Source organism: Macaca mulatta, chromosome 16, assembly GCF_049350105.2.
Source record: "Macaca mulatta isolate MMU2019108-1 chromosome 16, T2T-MMU8v2.0, whole genome shotgun sequence".
NCBI classification, from domain to species: domain Eukaryota; kingdom Metazoa; phylum Chordata; class Mammalia; order Primates; family Cercopithecidae; genus Macaca; species Macaca mulatta.
The window spans coordinates 54000552-54020788 of record NC_133421.1 but is presented as its reverse complement, the minus strand read 5'-3'; positions in this window follow the sequence as shown (position 1 = coordinate 54020788).

Below are 20237 nucleotides of genomic sequence, written 5' to 3'. Positions count from 1 at the left end.
GTAGGGAAACTAGTTCTCCGTAATGGAATATTCTGCCAGATGTGTCTTGTCCTGGTATAATCTGGACCAAACCTTTAATCAAAGCCATAAATGTGATAAATGATGCCCATCTCCTTGAATAAAGGAGAGCCACATGTTAAATAGAGAGTAAAGGTGAAAACACACAGGTTTACATTTTATAATATTGTTCCCACGCTATTAGGAATGTCTTGTAAATCTTAATACTCTGAAAAAAAACAACTGGAGATGATTTTTTTCTCCATAGAGAAATTTGGTCTTAGTAGCCGGGTATTTTTCAAGATGGCAAATTCTACTTTCTTATTTTCTTTGATCCCCCAACAAGGGTCTCATCTATGATCAAAGCCTTTTTTAAAACAGCAACTGGCATATTCTTGAAGGTATAATTAACTACCATAGTAACTATAAATTATAATCTTTCTCTGACTTTCCAGACAACCTAAATAGGATGCAGTCACTTTGCCCCTACAATTAATACTCCCTGAAGAAATATCTAAGTGTCATGATCTTTTGCTAAATTTGGAGCATGCAAGCAAAAATTTGGTCATTTCCATCAGCAGTTGCAGTGGTGGCAAATTCATTGAGTTAAGCAAAGTACTGGGCCACACAACCTGGGTTAGCAAAAGAAATTAACTGGGAACTTGCAAAGATGAAAGTTAAGTAACAATTGAAAAAGGCTTTATTTATACTTCAGTAAAAAGGGGTGGAGAACAGAATGGAATATTTTTTATTTTATTTTTTTTTATTATTATAATTTAAGTTCTAGGGTACATGTGCATAACGTGCAGGTTTGTGACATATGTATACTTGTGCCATGTTGGTGTGCTGCACCCATCAACTCGTCAGCACCTATCAACTCGTCATTTACATCAGGTATAACTCCCAATGCAATCCCTCCCCCCTCCCCCCTCCCCATAGTAGGCCCCGGTGTGTGATGTTCCCCTTTCTGAGTCCAAGTTATCTCATTGTTCAGTTCCCACCTATGAGTGAGAACATGTGGCGTTTGGTTTTCTGTTCTTGGCGATAGTTTGCTGAGAATGATGGTTTCCAGTTGCATCCATGTCCCTACAAAGGACACAAACTCATCCTTTTTTATGGCTGCATAGTATTCCATGGTGTATATGTGCCACATTTTCTTAATCCAGTCTGTCACTGATGGACATTTGGGTTGATCCCAAGTCTTTGCTATTGTGAATAGTGCTGCAATGAACATACGTGTGCATGTGTCTTTATAGCAGCATGATTTATAATCCTTTGGGTATATACCCAGTAATGGGATGGCTGGGTCATATGGTACTTCTAGTTCTAGATCCTTGAGGAATTGCCATACTGTTTTCCATAATGGTTGAACTAGTTTACAATCCCACCAACAGTGTAAAAGTGTTCCTATTTCTCCACATCCTCTCCAGCACTTGTTGTTTCCTGACTTTTTAATGATTGCCATTCTAACTGGTGTGAGATAGTATCTCATTGTGGTTTTGATTTGCATTTCTCTGATGGCCAGTGATGACAAGCATTTTTTCATGTGTCTGTTGGCTGTATGCCTGTCCTCTTTTGAGAAATGTCTGTTCATATCCCTTGCCCACTTTTTGATGGGGTTGTTTGTTTTTTTTTCTTGTAAATTTGTTTGAGTTCTTTGTAGGTTCTGGATATTAGCCCTTTGTCAGATGAGTAGATTGCAAAAATTTTCTCCCATTCTGTAGGTTGCCTGTTCACTCTGATGGCAGTTTCTTTTGCTGTGCAGAAGCTCTTTAGTTTAATTAGATCCCATTTGTCAATTTTGGCTTTTGTTGCCATTGCTTTTGGTGTTTTAGACATGAAGTCCTTGCCCATGCCTATGTCCTGAATGGTATTACCTAGGTTTTCTTCTAGGGTTTTGGTGGTATTAGGTCTAACATTTAAGTCTCTAATCCATCTTGAAATAATTTTCGTATAAGGAGTAAGGAAAGGATGCAGTTTCAGCTTTCTACTTATGGCTAGCCAATTTTCCCAGCACCATTTATTAAATAGGGAATCTTTTCCCCATTTCTTATTTTTCTCAGGTTTGTCAAAGATCAGATGGCTGTAGATGTGTGGTATTATTTCTGAGGACTCTGTTCTGTTCCATTGGTCTATATCTCTGTTTTGGTACCAGTACCATGCTGTTTTGGTTACTGTAGCCTTGTAGTATAGTTTGAAGTCAGGTAGCGTGATGCCTCCAGCTTTGTTCTTTTGACTTAGGATTGTCTTGGCAATACAGGTTCTTTTTCGGTTCCATATGAACTTTAAAGCAGTATTTTCCAATTCTGTGAAGAAACTCATTGGTAGCTTGATGGGGATGGCATTGAATCTATAAATAACCTTGGGCAGTATGGCCATTTTCACGATATTGATTCTTCCTATCCATGAGCATGGTATGTTCTTCCATTTCTTTGTGTCCTCTTTTATTTCACTGAGCAGTGGTTTGTAGTTCTCCTTGAAGAGGTCCTTTACATCCCTTGTAAGTTGGATTCCTAGGTATTTTATTCTCTTTGAAGCAATTGTGAATGGAAGTTCATTCATAATTTGCATCTCTGTTTGTCTGTTACTGGTGTATAAGAATGCTTGTGATTTTTGCATGTTGATTTTTTATCCTGAGACTTTGCTGAAGTTGCTTATCAGCTTAAGGAGATTATGGGCTGAGATGATGGGGTTTTCTAAATATACAATCATGTCATCTGCAAACAGGGACAATTTGACTTCTTCTTTTCCTAACTGAATACCCTTGATTTCTTTCTCTTGCCTGATTGCCCTAGCCAGAACTTCCAACACTATGTTGAATAGGAGTGGTGAGAGAGGGCATCCCTGTCTTGTGCCAGTTTTCAAACGGAATGCTTCCAGTTTTTGCCCATTCAGTATGATATTGGCTGTGGATTTGTCAGAAATAGCTCTTATTATTTTGAGATATGTTCCATCAATACCGAATTTATTGAGAGTTTTTAGCATGAAGGGCTGTTGAATTTTGTCAAAGGCCTTTTCTGCATCTATTGAGATAATCATGTGGTTTTTGTCTTTGGTTCTGTTTATATGCTGGATTATGTTTATTGATTTGCATATGTTGAACCAGCCTTGCATCCTAGGGATGAAGCCCACTTGATCATGGTGGATAAGCTTTTTGATGTGCTGCTGGATTCAGTTTGCCAGTATTTTATTGAGGATTTTTGCATTGATATTCATCAGGGATATTGGTCTAAAGTTCTTTTTTTTGTGTGTGTCTCTGCCAGGCTTTGGTATCAGGATGATGTTGGCCTCATAAAATGAGTTAGGGAGGATTCCCTCTTTTTCTACTGATTGGAATAGTTTCAGAAGGAATGGTACCAGCTCCTCCTTGTACCTCTGGTAGAAGTCAGCTGTGAATCCATCTCGTCCTGGACTATTTTTGGTTGGTAGGCTATTAATTATTGCCTCAATTTCAGAGCCTGCTATTGGTCCATTCAGGGATTCAACTTCTTCCTGGTTTAGTCATGGGAAGGTGTAAGTGTCCAGGAAATTATCTATTTCTTCTAGATTTTCTAGTTTATTTGTGTGGAGGTGTTGATAGTATTCTCTGATGGTAGTTTGTATTTCTGTGGGATCGGTGGTGATATCCCCTTTATCATTTTTTATTGCATCTATTTGATTCTTCTCTCTTTTCTTCTTTATTAGTCTTGCTAGTGGTCTATCAATGTCGTTGATCTTTTCAAAAAACCAACTCCTGGATTCATTGATTTTTTGAAGGGTTTCTTGTGTCTCTATCTCTTTCAGTTCTGCTCTGATCTTAGTTATTTCTTGCCTTCTGCTAGCTTTTACATGTGTTTGCTCTTGCTTCTCTAGTTCTTTTAATTGTGATGTTAGAGTGTCAATTTTAGATCTTTCCAGCTTTCTCTTGTGGGCATTTACTGCTATAAATTTCCCTCTACACACTGCTTTAAATGTGTCCCAGAGATTCTGGTATGTTGTATCTTTGTTCTCATTAGTTTCAAAGAACATCTTTATTTCTGCCTTCATTTCATTAAGTACCCAGTAGTCATTCAGGAGCACGTTGTTCAGTTTCCATGTAGTTGAGCAGTTTTGATTGAGTTTCTTAGTCCTAAGTTCTAGTTTGATTGCACTGTGGTCTGAGAGACAGTTTGTTATAATTTCTGTTCTTGTACATTTGCTGAGGAGTGCTTTACTTCCAAATATGTGGTCAATTTTGGAATAAGTGTGATGTGGTGCTGAGAAAAATGTATATTCTGTTGATTTGGGGTGGAGAATTCTGTAGATGTCTAGTAGGTCCACTTGGTGCAGAGATGAGTTCAATTCCTGGATATCCTTGTTAACTTTCTGTCTCGTTGATCTGTCTAATGTTGACAGTGGGGTGTTGAAGTCTCCCATTATTATTGTATGGGAATCTAAGTCTCTTTGTAAGTCTCTAAGGACTTGCTTTATGAATCTGGGTGCTCCTGTATTGGGTGCATACATATTTCGTATAGTTAGCTCTTCCTGTTGAATTGATCCCTTTACCATTATGTAATGGCCTTCTTTATCTCTTTTGATCTTTGGTGGTTTAAAGTCTGTTTTATCAGAGACTAGGATTGCAACCCCTACTTTTTTTGTTCTCCATTTGCTTGGTAGATCTTCCTCCATCCCTTTATTTTGAGCCTATGTGTGTCTCTGCATATGAGATGGGTCTCCTGAATACAGCACACTGATGGGTCTTGACTCTTTATCCAGTTTACCAGTCTGTGTCTTTTAATTGGACCATTTAGTACATTTACATTTAAGGTTAATATTGTTATGTGTGAACTTGATCCTGTTATTATGATATTAACTGGTTATTTTGCTCGTTAGTTGATGCAGTTTCTTCCTACCATCAGTGGTCTTTACATTTTGGCATGTTTTTGCAATGGCTGGTACCGGTTGTTCCTTTCCATATTTAGTGCTTCCTTCAGGGTCTCTTGTAAGGCAGACCTGGTGGTGACAAAATCTCTAAGCATTTGCTTATCTGTAAAGGAGTTTATTTCTCCTTCACTTATGAAAGTTAATTTGGCTGGATATGAAATTCTGGGTTGAAAATTCTTTTCTTTAAGAATGTTGAATATTGGCCTCCACTCTCTTCTGGCTTGTAGAGTTTCTGCCAAGAGATCTGCTGTTAGTCTGATGGGCTTCCCTTTGTGGGTAACCCGACCTTTCTCTCTGGCTGCCCTTAACAGTTTTTCCTTTATTTCAACTTTGCTGAATCTGACAATTACATAATTGGAGTTGCTCTTCTCGAGGAGTCTCTTTGTGGCATTCTCTGTATTTCCTGAATTTGAATGTTGGCCTGCCTTACTAGGTTGGGGAAGTTCTCCTGGATGATATCCTGAAGAGTGTTTTCCAACTTGGTTCCATTTTCCCCCTCACTTTCAGGTACCCCAGTCAGACGTAGATTTGGTCTTTTCACATAATCCCATACTTCTTGAAGTCTTTGCTCATTTCTTTTTCCTCTTTTTTCTTTAAACTTCTCTTCTCACTTCATTTCATTCATTTGATCCTCAATCGCCGATACTCTTTCTTCCAGTTGATCGAGTCAGTTACTGAAGCTTATGCATTTGTCACGTATTTCTCGTGTCATGGTTTTTATCTCTGTCAGTTCATTTATGGCCTTCTCTCATTGATTATTCTAGTTATCCATTATCCCATCCTTTTTTCAAGATTTTTAGTTTCTTTGCACTTGGTATGTAATTCCTCCTTTAGCTCTGAGAAGTTTGATGGACTGAAGCCTTCTTCTCTCAACTCGTCAAAGTCATTCTCCATCCGGCTTTGATCTGTTGCTGGCGATGAGCTGCGTTCCTTTGGAGGGGGAGATGCGCTCTTATTTTTTGAATTTCCAGCTTTTCTGCACTGCTTTTTCCCCATCTTTGTGGTTTTATCTGCCTTTGGTCTTTGATGATGGTGACATACTGATGGGGTTCTGGTGTGGGTGACCCTCCTGTTTGTTAGTTTTCCTTCTAACAGTCAGGACCCTCAGCTGTAGATCTGTTGGAGATTGCTTGAGGTCCACTCCAGACCCTGTTTGCCTGGGTATCAGCAGCAGAGGCTGCAATAGATAGAATATTGCTGAACAGCAAGTGTACCTGTCTGATTCTTGCTTTGGAAGCTTCATCTCAGGGATGTACCCCCGCCATGTGAGGCGTGGGGTGTCGGTCTGCCCCTAGTCGGGGATGTCTCCCAGTTAGGCTACTCGGGGGTCAGGGACCCACTTGAGCAGGCAGTCTGTCCGTTCTCAGATCTCAACCTCTGTGTTGGGAGATCCACTGCTCTCTTCAAAGCTGTCAGACAGGGTCGTTTGCGTCTGCAGAGGTTTCTGCTGCTTTTTTTTTTGTTTGTTTAGCTGTGCCCTGTCCCCAGAGGTGGAGTCTACAGAGACAGGCAGGCCTCCTTGAGCTGCTATGGGCTCCACCCAGTTTGAACTTCCCAGCGGCTTTGTTTACCTACTTAAACCTCAGCAATGGCGGGTGCCCTTCCCCCAGCCTGGCTGCTGCCTTGCCCTTAGATTGCAGACTGCTGTGCTAGCAATGAGGGAGGCTCCGCAGGCGTGGGACCCTTCCGGCCAGGTGTGCCATTTGCTAAGACCCTTGGTAAAGCGCAGTATTGGGGTGGGAGTTACCCGATTTTCCAGGTGTTGTGTATCTCAGTTCCCCTGGCTAGGAAAAGGGATTCCCTTCCCCCTTGCACTTCCCAGGTGAGGCAATGCCTCGCCCTGCTTCAGCTCTCGCTGGTCAGGCTGCAGCAGCTGACCAGCACCGATTGTCTGGCACTCCCTAGTGAGATGAACCTGGTATCTCAGTTGAAAATGCAGAAATCACCTGTCTTCTGTGTCACTCTCGCTGGGAGCTGGAGACTGGAGCTGTTCCTATTCGGCCATCTTGCTCCCAATCTATTTTTTATTTTTTAGCGTTATTATTATTACTCTAAATCGTGAGCCTAGGTTTGCCTATTATCACTGTTCACAGCATTTATCACCGACTTGCAGTGGAATATTGTAAAGATTCATTATAGTCGTGAGAGGGTAGGAAAATAAACTCACATCTCCTGCATATCTGAAAGTGTTTTATAGGCACTGTGCTGAGCAGTCTACAATGTTGTTCTCATTCCGTCATAATGATACCTTAGAGGTAGATCCCATCATTCCCATGTTACAGATGGAGAAACCCAAGTTCCTTGAGATGAAGACAATCATCCAGCATCAACTCTGATAGTAAAACACAGAACCAATGACTCAACTGTGGTCTAGATCTGACCAAAGTAGAATGAAAATTTTTCTCATTTTGTTTTCCTGGACTTAACTCTGTATAGTCAATGATTCCATGACTTAGACTCATTGAGAAATGCTTCCATCCCGGTGATTGGTGATTTTCCTCTCCCAGGATACCTTGATTACACCCAGGACCAAGTTGACTTTTTGTCAGTTAAAGAGGAGACCCTGGCCGGGCGCAGTGGCTCACGCCTGTAATCCCAGCACTTTGGGAAGCCGAGGCAGGCGGATCACCTGAGGTTGTGAGTTCAAAACCAGCCTGACCAACATGGAGAAACCCTGTCTCTACTAAAAATACAAAAATTAGCCGGGCATGGTAGTGCATGCCTGTAATCCCAGCTACCTGGGAGGCTGAGGCAAGGAGAATTGCTTGAACCCAGGAAGTGGAGGTTGTGGTAAGCTGAGATTGTGCCATTACACTCCAGCCTGGGCAACAAGAGCAAAACTCTGTCTCAAAAAAAAAAAAATGAATAAATAAAAATTTAAAAATAAAGGGGAGACTCTGGTTGACTTCTCGTTTCCATTTTGTCTTCCCAGTTCCTTCTCTTCATATTTGTTTTTGCATCTAAAAGAAGGTGAAGGAAATGCAAAAACATTTGAGTGCATATTATGTTTCAAGCACAACAATCTAGCAACCTATGTATTATTAGCATACACTGTATAGATTGAAAAGCTAGGGCTCAGAGAGGTTTTTAAAAACATGTATCCAATTCTATTTTTTAAATACATTTAATGGTGTAAAAAAACAAAGGAAAAACTGTATTCCGGTTTTATCCAAGATCATCCTGGTAAGATTAGAGCAGGAAGTCAAATCCAGATTTATCTTCCATCAAAAAACATCTTCTATTTCCACTGTTAATTCATTTGACAAATATTAATGAGAACCTGAGTATGTGCTGGACCTGGGTATAAATTAGTAAATAGAATAGACACAGTCTTGCTCTCACAGAACCCACTATCTAGTAGAGGAAACAGACAATGCCTAACAAGTAAATAAGTAACTATTATAATATGTACTAATTTGAAAAAGAAAAATTGGGACATCACCTTAGATAGGAAATATATGATACAGTGTGTCATCTATTATGTTTCTAGTTATATTAACTCAAAGGAGAAACTAGGGAAAATAGGTGGTCTGAGAGTTGTACTGAGGAAGAGGGCTCTGGAAAAAGGAGTCAGGGACAGAATGTGGGGAGGATATCCCAGACAGTAAAGACAATGTGTAGAGGCTCCATGACAGTAAAAAACTTGGTGTGTTTGAGGGACAGAAAGATGTTTTGTTCAGCTGGAAAGGAGTTTCTGGGAAAGAAGGTCATGAGATAAGTTGCAGATACAGGCAGGGGTGGGTCTTAAAGGGAATGGAGGTTATGTAAATAAATTTGGATTTCATTCTAGATTCAGTGAGGAACCAGCAAAAAACAGGATATGATTTTCTTTTGAAATTAGTTACTCTGGCTGTTCCAGGATGATAGTATTTGAAGGAAGAGTAAGGTGAGCATGTCTTAGCCAGGCAAACCAAGATGATGACTCATGCTAGGGAGGGGATAATAAGTATGTGTATGTGTGTGTGTGTGTGTGACTGGCATATATAGTAGGGGAATATATATACGTGTGTGTGTGTGTGTGTGTGTGTGTGTGTGTGTGTGTGTGTGTGTGTGTGTAGTGGACTATACGGTAGATGTGGAGGAGCCAAGACTTGCAAGGTCTGGCCTGGGATCTAGGGAGGCATCAGGCAGTTGCAGGTTTCTGGCATGTGCCGTGGGTGTATGGTAGTGCCATTATCGAGACAATGAAGACTGAAGAGAGAAACACAGCTGGGGAGAAAATCAAGAGCTTGCTTTTAGATATGTAAAATTTGAGATATCAAGTAGACCATTGGTTATATGAATCTGGAACTCAAAAGAGAAGGTGGGAGATATAAAAGCCTTCCTGAAGGCTTATAGAAGACATTTAAAATAATAGGAATAAATGCATTTACCTAAAGAGAATTTGGAGAGATAGGTAAGATAGCCTAAGACATAGCCATGAGATGTTATAAAATTTAAAGATACATTGAAAGAGAAAAATCCTTCAAAGGAGAAAAAGAAGGAAAAGTGTAGTGAGGAAGGAGTCAAACTACAAGAATATTAAATGCTCCTGAGGGATCTGGAGCAGACTGTACAATGGAACTCTGTGTACCCATGAAAATGGTTTCCATCTGCACTGTCCAATGCAGAGATGATTTTCTTATTGAAACACTGTTTCTTATAGGAAAGTGAAGGTGTAAAAGGAAAATAACTGGAATGTGGCCATTGAGTTTGGCAGCAAGAGGTAATTGTTGCCACTGACCAGGGAGATGGTAAATTGGAGGGGAAAGTCAGTCAAGTATAGGTTGAGAAAGCAAAGAAATAGAAACAGTGGCTTTGTGTGGTACCTCTGGAATATTGACCGTGAAGGGAAATAGAGAAGTGGCATGAGTGTGACAGAAGTATGAGAATTTAAGAGAAGAGTGTTTTATTTGAGGGAATGGAAGATGCCATTCATTTATTTAATCATTAGATATTTATTGAGCACCATGAAGTTTCAGCACCATTCCACATGGTGGAACGAGCTTGGGGATGGAGCTTTGAATTAGACAAGCAATGTCGTTTTTCTCATGGGATTTATAGTCTATTGTGTGAGTAAGACAATAGGCAACAAACAATTAATTAATTAAAGGATAATTATATAGAGTAGTAAGTACTATACAGAAAGCAAAACAAAATCATAGGAGTGATCAAGAGTGATGGTAGAGGAAGGGCTATTTAAATAAGAGGATCAGGCAGGGCTTTTCCAAATGGGTTACATAAGCTGAGACCAGAGTCATGAGAGAAGCTACTGCTAGGAAATGATGGGAATGAGCCAGTAAAGATGTAAGATGGAAAAGGTACGAGAAAGAGAGGTGGACAAAGGAACACAGTTGAGGAGACAAGAAAAGATAGGCATCAGAGAATAAAGGGAAGGATTAGCCATTTAGGAGGAAGGATGCTTCTTCAGAGGTCAGATTAGTAGCATGTATGACGGGAAGAGACTGAAGAATTATTGTTCATATGGAACTTGAGAAGGTGGGCTAAAAGCATAGGAAGTGATGATCAAACATGAGATACTTAGTCATTGGAAGGGGTTGTCTTCTTGGTAATGGCAAGCCCAGAGCATAATATTGAATGGGAAATTGAGGAAGAGTGTTGCAAATGTAGTGGTAGAGGTCTTCAGAGCTGAAAAACAGAAAGGCTGGGGCATTGGATGGAACACGGGAGTGTTAATATCAGCAAGAATGATGCACAAAATCAGATGAGGCAGAGAAGCATGAACTAGGAGCTAATTGTTTTTACAATATATTACAAATGACTAGATAAATGATAGCAACAAAGAAAGTATATCTGCATGGAGGGAGCCTCAAATAAATAGAGGATTTTCAAGAGATAATAGAAGTAACAGTATAAAAATTGGAATGAGGAGCCAGTACGATATTGACCCTACCTCCTGTATTAGCTGTATTAGTTTGTTCTCATGCTGCTCTGAAGAAATACCCAAGACTGGGCAATTTGCAAAGAAAAGAGGTTTAATTGACTCACAGTTCTGCATATCTGTGAGGCCTCAGGAAACTTACTATCATGGCAGAAGGCACCTCTTCACAGTGCAGCAGAAGAGAGAATGAGTGCCAAGTGAAGGGGGAAGCCCCTTATAAAACCATCAGATCTCATGGGAACTCACTCACTATCAGGAGAACAGCATGGGAGAAACTGTCCCTATGATTCAGGTATCTCCACCTGGTCCTGCCCTTGACACGTGGGTATTATTAAAATTCAAGGTGAGATTTGGGTAGGGACGCAGAGCCAAGCCATATCACCTCCCTATCCCAGAATATATAGAAGTTGGAAAAATAAAGTTTCTGCTTGAGAGGACTTTCAACTAATGCTGCTGGTTCTTTAGCTAAGACTAGTTCCACCCCTTCCTGTTGCTCAAAAATCCCAATCATGTATTCAGTACCAGGGAATGAATGCTGTTTTGTTTTGTTTAGGATAACAAAGTCAGCATCATCCCCTTACACAGATTTTTTTTTAGTGTTGGTCCTTTGTCGGGATTATGTTTTCATTTTTCTTTTCTTTTTTTATTTTAAAGTATTTAGTTGACAAAGACTGAATATATTCGAGGCTTATAATGTGATGATTGATACACATATTCATTGTGTAATGGTTACCACAATTAAATTAACTAATGCACTCATCCCCACCCATGTCATACATTATTAGATGCCTGTATTAGTCCATGTTCACACTGCTGTAAATTACTTCCTGAGACTGGGTAATTTATAAAAGAAAAAGATTTAATTGACTCATAGATCTACAAGGCTGGAGAGGCCTCAGGAAACTTACAATCATGGTGGAAGGAGAAGGGGAAGCAGGCACCTTATTCACAAGGTGGTAGAAAAAGAGAGTGAAGAAGAAACTGCCAAACACTTTAAAAAATCAGATCTCATAAGAACTCACTATCAAGAGAAAAACATGGCAGAAACCACCCCCATGATCCAATCACCTCCCACCAGGTCCCTCCCTGGACATGTGGGGATTACAGTTCAAAATGCAATTTGGGTGGGTACACAAATTCAAACCATATCATTCCACCCCTAGCCCCTCCAAAATCTCATGCCTGTTTCACATTTTAAAACCAATCATATCTTCCCAACATTCTTCTGAAGTCTTAACTCATTCCAGCATTAACTCAAAAGTCCACAGTTCAAAGTTTTGACTAAGACAAGGCAAGTCCCTTCCACCTATGGGTTTGTAAAATCAAAAGCAAGTTAATTACTTCCAAGATGCAATGGGGGTACAGGCATTGGGTAAATGCTCCCATTCCAAATGGAAAAATTGGCCAAAACAAAGGGGCTACATATTCCATGCCAATCCAACTTGCAGTCATCAAATCTTAAAGCTCCAAAATAATCTCCTAACCAAAACAAGCTCCTCATCCATTGCATGCTGATACAAAGGGTGAGCTCTCAAGGCCTTGGGTAGCTCAGTCCCTGTGGTTTTACAGGGTACAGCCCCCACTGCTCTCATGAACTGGTGTTGAGTGCCTGTGGCTTTTCCAGGCACACAGTGGAAGCTGTCAAGGAATCTACCTCTCTGGGGTCTGGAAGATGGTGACCCTCTAGGGTCACAGCTCCACTAGGCAGTGCCATAGTGGGGACTCTGTGTGGAGCTTCAACCCCACATTTCTCTTCTGCACTGCCCTAGCAGAGGTTCTCCATGAGGGCTCCACCCCTGCAGCACACTTCTGCCTGGACATCCAGACATTTTCATCCATTCTCTGAAACCTAGACAGAGGTTTCCAAAGCTCAGCTCTTGTCTTCTGCACACCTGCAGACTTACCATCACATGAAAGCCACCAAGACTTGGGGCTTTCACCCTCTGAAGCAATGGACTGAGCTGTACCTTGGACCTTATTAGCCATGGCTGGAGCTGGAGCAACTAGGATGCAGGGGGACACCAAGTACCAAGGCTGCACAGAGCAGTGGGGCCCTGTGCCTGGACCATGAAACTATCTTTTTCTATTAGGCTTTGGGGCCTGTGATGGGAGGTACTACTACAAAGACCTCTGACATGCCCTGGAGACATTTTCCCCATTGTCTTGGCTATTAACATTTGGCTCCTCATTACTTATGCAACCTCCTGCAGCTTGAATTTCTCCCCAGAAAATGAGTTTTTCTTTTCTACCACATAGTCAGGCTGCAAATTTTCCAAACTTTTATGCTTTTCTTCCATTTTAAACATAAGTTCCACAGATCATCTCGCTCAAGTTCAAAGTTCCACAGATCTCTAGGGCAGGGGCAAAATACCACCAGTCTCTTTGCTAAAGCATAGCAAGAGTGACCTTTGCTTCAATTCCCAATAAGTTCCTCATCTCCATGTAAGACCACCTCAGCCTGGACTTCATTGTCCATATCATTATCAGCATTTTAGTCAAAACCATTCAACAAGTCTCTAAGAAGTTCCAAAGTTTCCCACATCTTCCTGTCTTCTTCTGAGCCCTCCAAACTGTTCCAGCCTCTGCCTATTACCCAGTTCCAAAGCTGCTTCTACATTTTTAGATTATCTTTATGGCAGCACCCAACTCTCTGCAGTACCAGTTTCCTGTATTAGTTTGTTTTTGCTATACTATAAAAAAACTTCCCTGAGACTGGGTAATTTATAAAGGAAAGAGATTTAATTGACTTAGAGTTCCATATCACTGGGGAGGCCTCAGGAAACTTATAATCATGGAGAAAGGGGAAGGGGAAGCAGGACCTTCTTCACGAGGCAGCAGAACAGAGAGAGAGTGTGAAGGAGGAACTACCAAACACTTTAAAAAACATCAGATCTCATGAGAAATCACTCACTATCATGAGAACAGCATGGTGGAAACTGCCGCCATGATCCAGTCACCTCCCACCAGGTCCCTTCCTCCACACATGGGGATTACAGTTTGAGATAAAATTTGGGTGGGGACACAGAGCCAATCCATATCAATTCCCAAAACTTTTCCTCTTATAACTGAAATTTTGTTCCCTTTGGCCAACATCACCCAATCTCCGCCACTCCCAGCCCCGGAAACTACCATCTTACTCTCTACTTGCATTATTTTGACTTTTTTAGATTTACATATAAGTGAGATCATGCAGCATTTGTCTTTCTGGGTTTAGTTTATTTCACTTAGCCTACTGTCCTCCATGTTTATCCATGTTGTCACAAATGTCAGGATTTTCTCCTTCTTATAGATGAGTAATATTCCATTTTATAGGTGTACCACCATTTCTTTATCCACTCATTCATCCATGCACTCTGAAATCGTTTCCATGTCTTTGGTATTGTGAATAATGCTTCACTGAACATTGGAGTGCAGATATTCCTTTGAGATATTGATTTTATTTCCTTTGGGATGTACCAGAAGTGGAATTATTGAATTGTACAGAGTTCTATTTTTAATTTTTTAAGGAACCTCCATTCTGTTTTTCATAATGACTGTACCACTTTACACTTCCATGAGTAGGGTTGGTGGGACAAGGCACAAGAGTTCCGCTTTCCCCATACTTTTGCTAGTACTTATTTCTTTTTCATAATGGCCATCATAACAGGAGTGAGGTGATATCTAATTGTGATTTTGATTTGCATTTTCTCAATGATTAGTGATAGTAATACTGAGCTTTTTTTCATATGCCTATTCACCATTTGTATATCTTTGGAAAAATATCTATTCAAGCCCTTTGCCCATTTTTTTGTCATGTGATTTGCTGTTTGGTGTGTTTTGTTTGTTTCTTTTTGCTATTAGCTTATGTAAGTTCTTTGCATATTTTGGATGTTAAACCCTTATTAGATGGAGAATATTTGCAAATATTTTCACCCATTCCATAGTTTGCATTTTTATTTTGTTGATTGGTCTTGATAACCACTTAGAAGAGATTGATAATCAGTTCTAGTGCTCTCATTCGAGTATATCATTGGATGAAGCCTTTTAGGCAGGTGTTCTCAGGAGGCTCCTGGTAATGAGATTGCAATGATTGGCAGCTGCTTCCTGGGACATCACTGGTTAGTATGGCTGAGTGGGGAGTCTGCGGGTACTAAATTAGAGGAAGAGAGACTGAAACTTCAATTTCTAAATCTGATTGTGCCAGCTTCTCTCCTGACTTGAAACTGGAGGGCCATTATTGACCTTAGTTCTTCCAGCAGCACCCCACCCCATCTTCCTTTAATTCCACTTTAAAAACCCATTCTTAAACTCTTACTTCTCTCTTGGCACAACTAGTGTGTTATTCTTCACCACAAAGGCTCTCTCTACTTAGTAATTTAAAGCAGTCTACGTCAAAATGACATTAATTATGTCAGGATCCACTGAAACCCCTTGTGAAAGATACATTTTTTCTTTTTTAAAGAATGAAATGCAAGGAAACTATTCTTTGTGCAGTGAACCTGAGAGTTTACAGGGTTGAGGAATTCAATAAATACAGCAGCTAGGGGGGATTAAGGACAAGTCAAATCTTTAAAAGGATAAAGTATATAGTTTCCAAAACACCCATTTCTGGGTATAGGCTGAAGACTAGTATCTTTTGCTTATAACTTGTTTTAGCAAAATTCCAGCATTTAATTATTAGTTTGGTGAATGACCACACCAGACCATTTAGTGTAACATGACAGGCCCTGAAGGGAGTAGTCAGTAATTTGAAACATTAACCATGGGTTTTGTCTGAAAAATTAATACGTGTAGCATGATTAGAGTGGCAGGGTTCCACCAATCAAAATGTAGAAGAAAACTCCATGGTACTAATAAAGGCAGCTACTGTTCTGGCTTATGGAAAACATAATAGATGCTATATATTAATAATTTACTATGTGCCATTGCTATTAATACATTATCTCATTTTATCTTCTTGCCCACTATACAAGCCAGATAATAACAAAAAGAGCTAATATTGTTGAGCATACACTACATTCCACAAATTTTTACATGTGTTATTTATCTTTTCCATTCTTTGTAATATGATAATATCCATGTGTTAAATATTAAAAAAATGAGGATTTAAAAAGTGTAACTAACATGAATAATAAATGAGAGACGCAAGACTTAAAATAAGAGTTATCTAACTCTGGTGCTCATATGCTTAACAGCCACTGTATATGAAAAGATGAGTAAAATCAGACTAACCTCGAGGAAGTGGAATATTATGAACTGGATTTGGGCAAAGTCTTACTGCACATATTTATAAAAACATTAGTTCCACTCCATCATGTTTAATTACAAATAGCGTCTCCTATTAGGCTAGTCAGTAGAGATCCTTGAGGATTTATTTTAATGATTACCAAGACAGATTTGTAATTGTACAGATAGATTTAAAAGGTTTGCAAAAAACTTGTTAGAAATCATAACAATAGGCCAGGTGTAGTGGCTCACGCCTGTAATCCCAGCAGCACTTTAGATACTGAAGTGGGCACATACCTTGAACTCAGGGGTTCAAGACCAGTGTGGGCAACATGGCAAAACTCTGTCTCTACCAAAAAAAAAAAAAAAGAGAGAAAAACAAAAAAATTATCTGGATGTAGTGGCACACACCTGTAGTCCCAGCTACTTGGGAGGCTAGGATGAGAGGATCACTTGAGCCCTGGAGGTTGAGGTTGCTGTGAGCCACAATTGTACCACCGCACTCCAGCCTGGGTGACAGAGTGAAACCGTGCATCAAAAACAAACAAACAAAAAGAAATAGTAATAATAGTTACCATTTATTAGAGACATTATTACAAATACTGACTATAACCCTGGAAGATAGACACTAACTTATTAGACATTGCTGGATTGCCTACTCAACAAGTCATTGTCCTCCTCTCCATTTTTAACAATTTTAGTTGAACTGTCCATTTTTCTTTTGTGGTTTTATGCTGCAAGTGAAGCAGGCTGAAACTGCAGCCTTATGGGTGAATCATCATGATACTAAGCCAGTTATAATGATGCAGTCACTCTTACCAGTGATCGACCTGTGCACAGCCATATAGCACAATTCTAGCTGATAAGATATGAAAAGCAGACTGCACAGGAACTCTGGAAAAGGGTTGCTTCCTCGTTGACATAGAGTCCACAGGAAGAACACATCCTCTTCCTCCACTGGTCATTGTTATGTCTGTATGTGATGCCTGGAATGACTACTACCTTCTCATGACAATGAGGGGAGTTTGACAAGCACCAAAGCGGATAGAGAGAAAATAGAGAGGAGAAAACCCCGAGGGCATGATGATGTCAAGTTGCTAATTCACCAACAGTACTTTCCTTACCTCAAAACTTCCTGCAGTGTGATATAATAAATTTTCTGCATCAGTTCAAGTAAATCAGGGTGTTTGTGTGTATGTGTGACCTGCAGTTCAAAGTTTCCTAACTGATAGATTTGTCATCCCTATGATGCCGAGGTGGAAAATAGGATTCAAGCAAATTGAATACTTGCCTGACTTTGCATTCAATAAATAATGAAGCAGGATTTATATGGAAGTTTGCATGATCCCAGAGCCTGTGCTTTGCTGTAACACACCAGATCTTACTCTTCCCTCCATAGGCTCCATTTGTGTTCCAAACCCTTTTCTCCCTGGGAGAGTTGAGGGCAATAAAAATGAATGTTTCGCTGCATGCTAAATTTCTCAATCTGCATGTGCAGATGGGAGTATAGTGATGAGTAAGAAGTCTTCTCAGGTCTTCCATGACACTGCCAGCACACATGCTAAAAAAGAAAAAAAAAAGCTTTCTTCAGTGCTAGATTAAAATGCCTTGATGGCTTGCCATTGTACAACTCAAGACTCCATCTCAGAAATTCTAACAAATCAATAGCAAGAAAACAAATAACCCAATTAAAAATGGGCAAAGGACTTGAACAGACATTTCTCAAAAGAAGACATACAGATGGCCAACGGGCATATGAGAAAAGACTCAACATCACTATCTTTAGGGAATGCAAATTAAAACTACAATGATGTACCACCTCACACCTGTTAGGGTAGCTATAATCAAAAAGAGGAAAGTGTCAGAAAGAATGTGGAGAAAAAGAAACTTTTATACATTATTGGCAGGAATGTAAATTGGTAAAGTTACTATGGAAAACAGTATGGAACTTTCTTAAAAAATAAAGTGAGAACTACCATATGACCCATCAATCCAGCTACTGGGTATATATCCAAAGGAAATGAAGTCAATATGTCAAAGAGATATCTGCACTCCATGTCCATTGCAACATTATTTACAACACCCAAGATATTGAAACAACCTAAGTTGTTCATCAATGAATGAAGAAAATGTGGTACATATACACAAAGTAAAACTATTCAGCCTTTAAAAATGAAGAAAATCCTAACATTTGTGACAATATGGATGAATCCCAAAGACATTATGTTAAGTGAAATGAACCATGCACAGAAAATTAAATATGGCATGTTCTCACTTATATGTATAATCTAAAAATTCAGACTCCTAGAAGTAGAAAGTAGAATGGTGGTTATTGGAGCTGAGGTTGGGGGAAAGGACTGGAGAGATATTGATCAAAAGAAATAAAATCTGTTATCCAGGAGGAATCAGTTTAAGAGACAGGAGGAATAAGCTTAAGAGATATATTGTACAATATGATAATTAAAGTTAAGAGTAATGTACTCTTGAAAATTACTAAGAGAGTAGATTTTGGGTGTTCTCCACACACAAAAAATGAGATGTATGTGAGGCAAATATATTAATTAGCTTGCTTTAATCATTCCACAATATACACATATTTCAAAACATCATATTATATACCATAAATATATATAATTTACACATGTCAAGCAAAAATAACAAATTTAAAACTCTGAATTTAAAAAATACTCCCTGTCTCCTTATCAGTACCTACAAGGCCCAATCAATCTGGCCTCTACTTTCCTCATCTTTTTCTACCCAGACAGCCTCATGATGGAGGACCCAGTACAAGTCATTTCTCATTTCTTCCAAGTACCTTCTCCTTCCCCACTTTAAGCTTCTGCAAGTTCTATTTCCTCCACCTCAACTACTCTTATTTCTCTTCTTTACTGACATACTTCCTTCTCATCCTTCAGGTCACATTTTGACATCACTTTTTGTCCTCTTTTATGTCTTCTAATTCTCCTTTTACTCACTTATCACAGTGATATTTACTTAATTTATCTAAATATTTGCTTGTTTAATGCCTGCCTTCCCCACAAAATTCCAAGCTATAGAATAGCAGAAGCTGAGTTGATCTTGCTAAATACCACTTCTCTGGCTCTTAGCCTGAAAGATTGAATTTGGGGTATACTCAATAAATATCCACTGAGTGAATGAATGATGAATGAAGAAAGCCCTCTACTGCTTGTTCATATAGGGAGAAAGGAGTGATCATGGATCTGCTTAGATGGGAAACTGGGAGAAGCACATTGTATTTGTCTGTTCTCATGCTGCTAATAAAGATATACCTGAAACTGGGTAATTTATAAAGGAAGAGGTTTAATTGACTCACAGTTGCACATGGCTACAGAGGCCTCATGATCATGGTGAAAGGCAAAGAGGAGCAAAGTCATGTCTTACATGGTGGCAGGCAAAGAGAGTGGGTGTAGGGGAACCCCATTTATAAAACCATCTTGTGACACTTATTCACTGTTATGAGAAAAGCATGAAGACTCACCCCCATGATTTCATTACCTTCCATTGTGTCCCTGCCATGACATGTGGGAATTGTGGGAGCTATAATTCAAGATGAGATTTGGGGGGGGACACAGCCAACCCATATCACACATATATGTATATTTTTTCGACACTCCAAATCTGGCCTAATCTTACAATATTGTCTGCCATACCCCTATTCTAATATACCATCATCTTCCTTTGAACCCACACACTGCCCCCCTTCTTAGGAACCTTGCTTTAAGTCATGCCAGTTATACTCACATTCCTCCAACATACACCAGTTCATTCTCCACACAACAGCTACAGTGATATTTAGCAGATCATGTCATTGCTCACTTTTCACTTTCCTTTGGCAAGTGGAGCAAGATCCAATGTTCTTAAAAGTGCTACATAATTTGCCTGTGCCTACCTGTCATGCCTCATCTTCCAGCAGCCTCTCCCTGGCTCACCATGTTGCATTCACTCTGGCCTCTTTCTGTTCCCTAAGCACACTCATCAATCCTTTTGCTCCTGATACATACTCTCTGCCCTAGACCTATGCAGGGCTGCCTAATTATCAGTAGGCATCATCACTCAGATTCCATGACTAAAGTATTCCTCAGCCTTTACAAGCTCTGCCCCATTACTCTATTGTATTTTCTTCATATCTCCCTCATTGTCTGAAAAAATATTTTTATTTGTTGGTTTAAGTATTTATTGTCTGTCTCCCACTACTAAAATAGAAGCTGCTTGAGGGTCTGCATCTCATCAG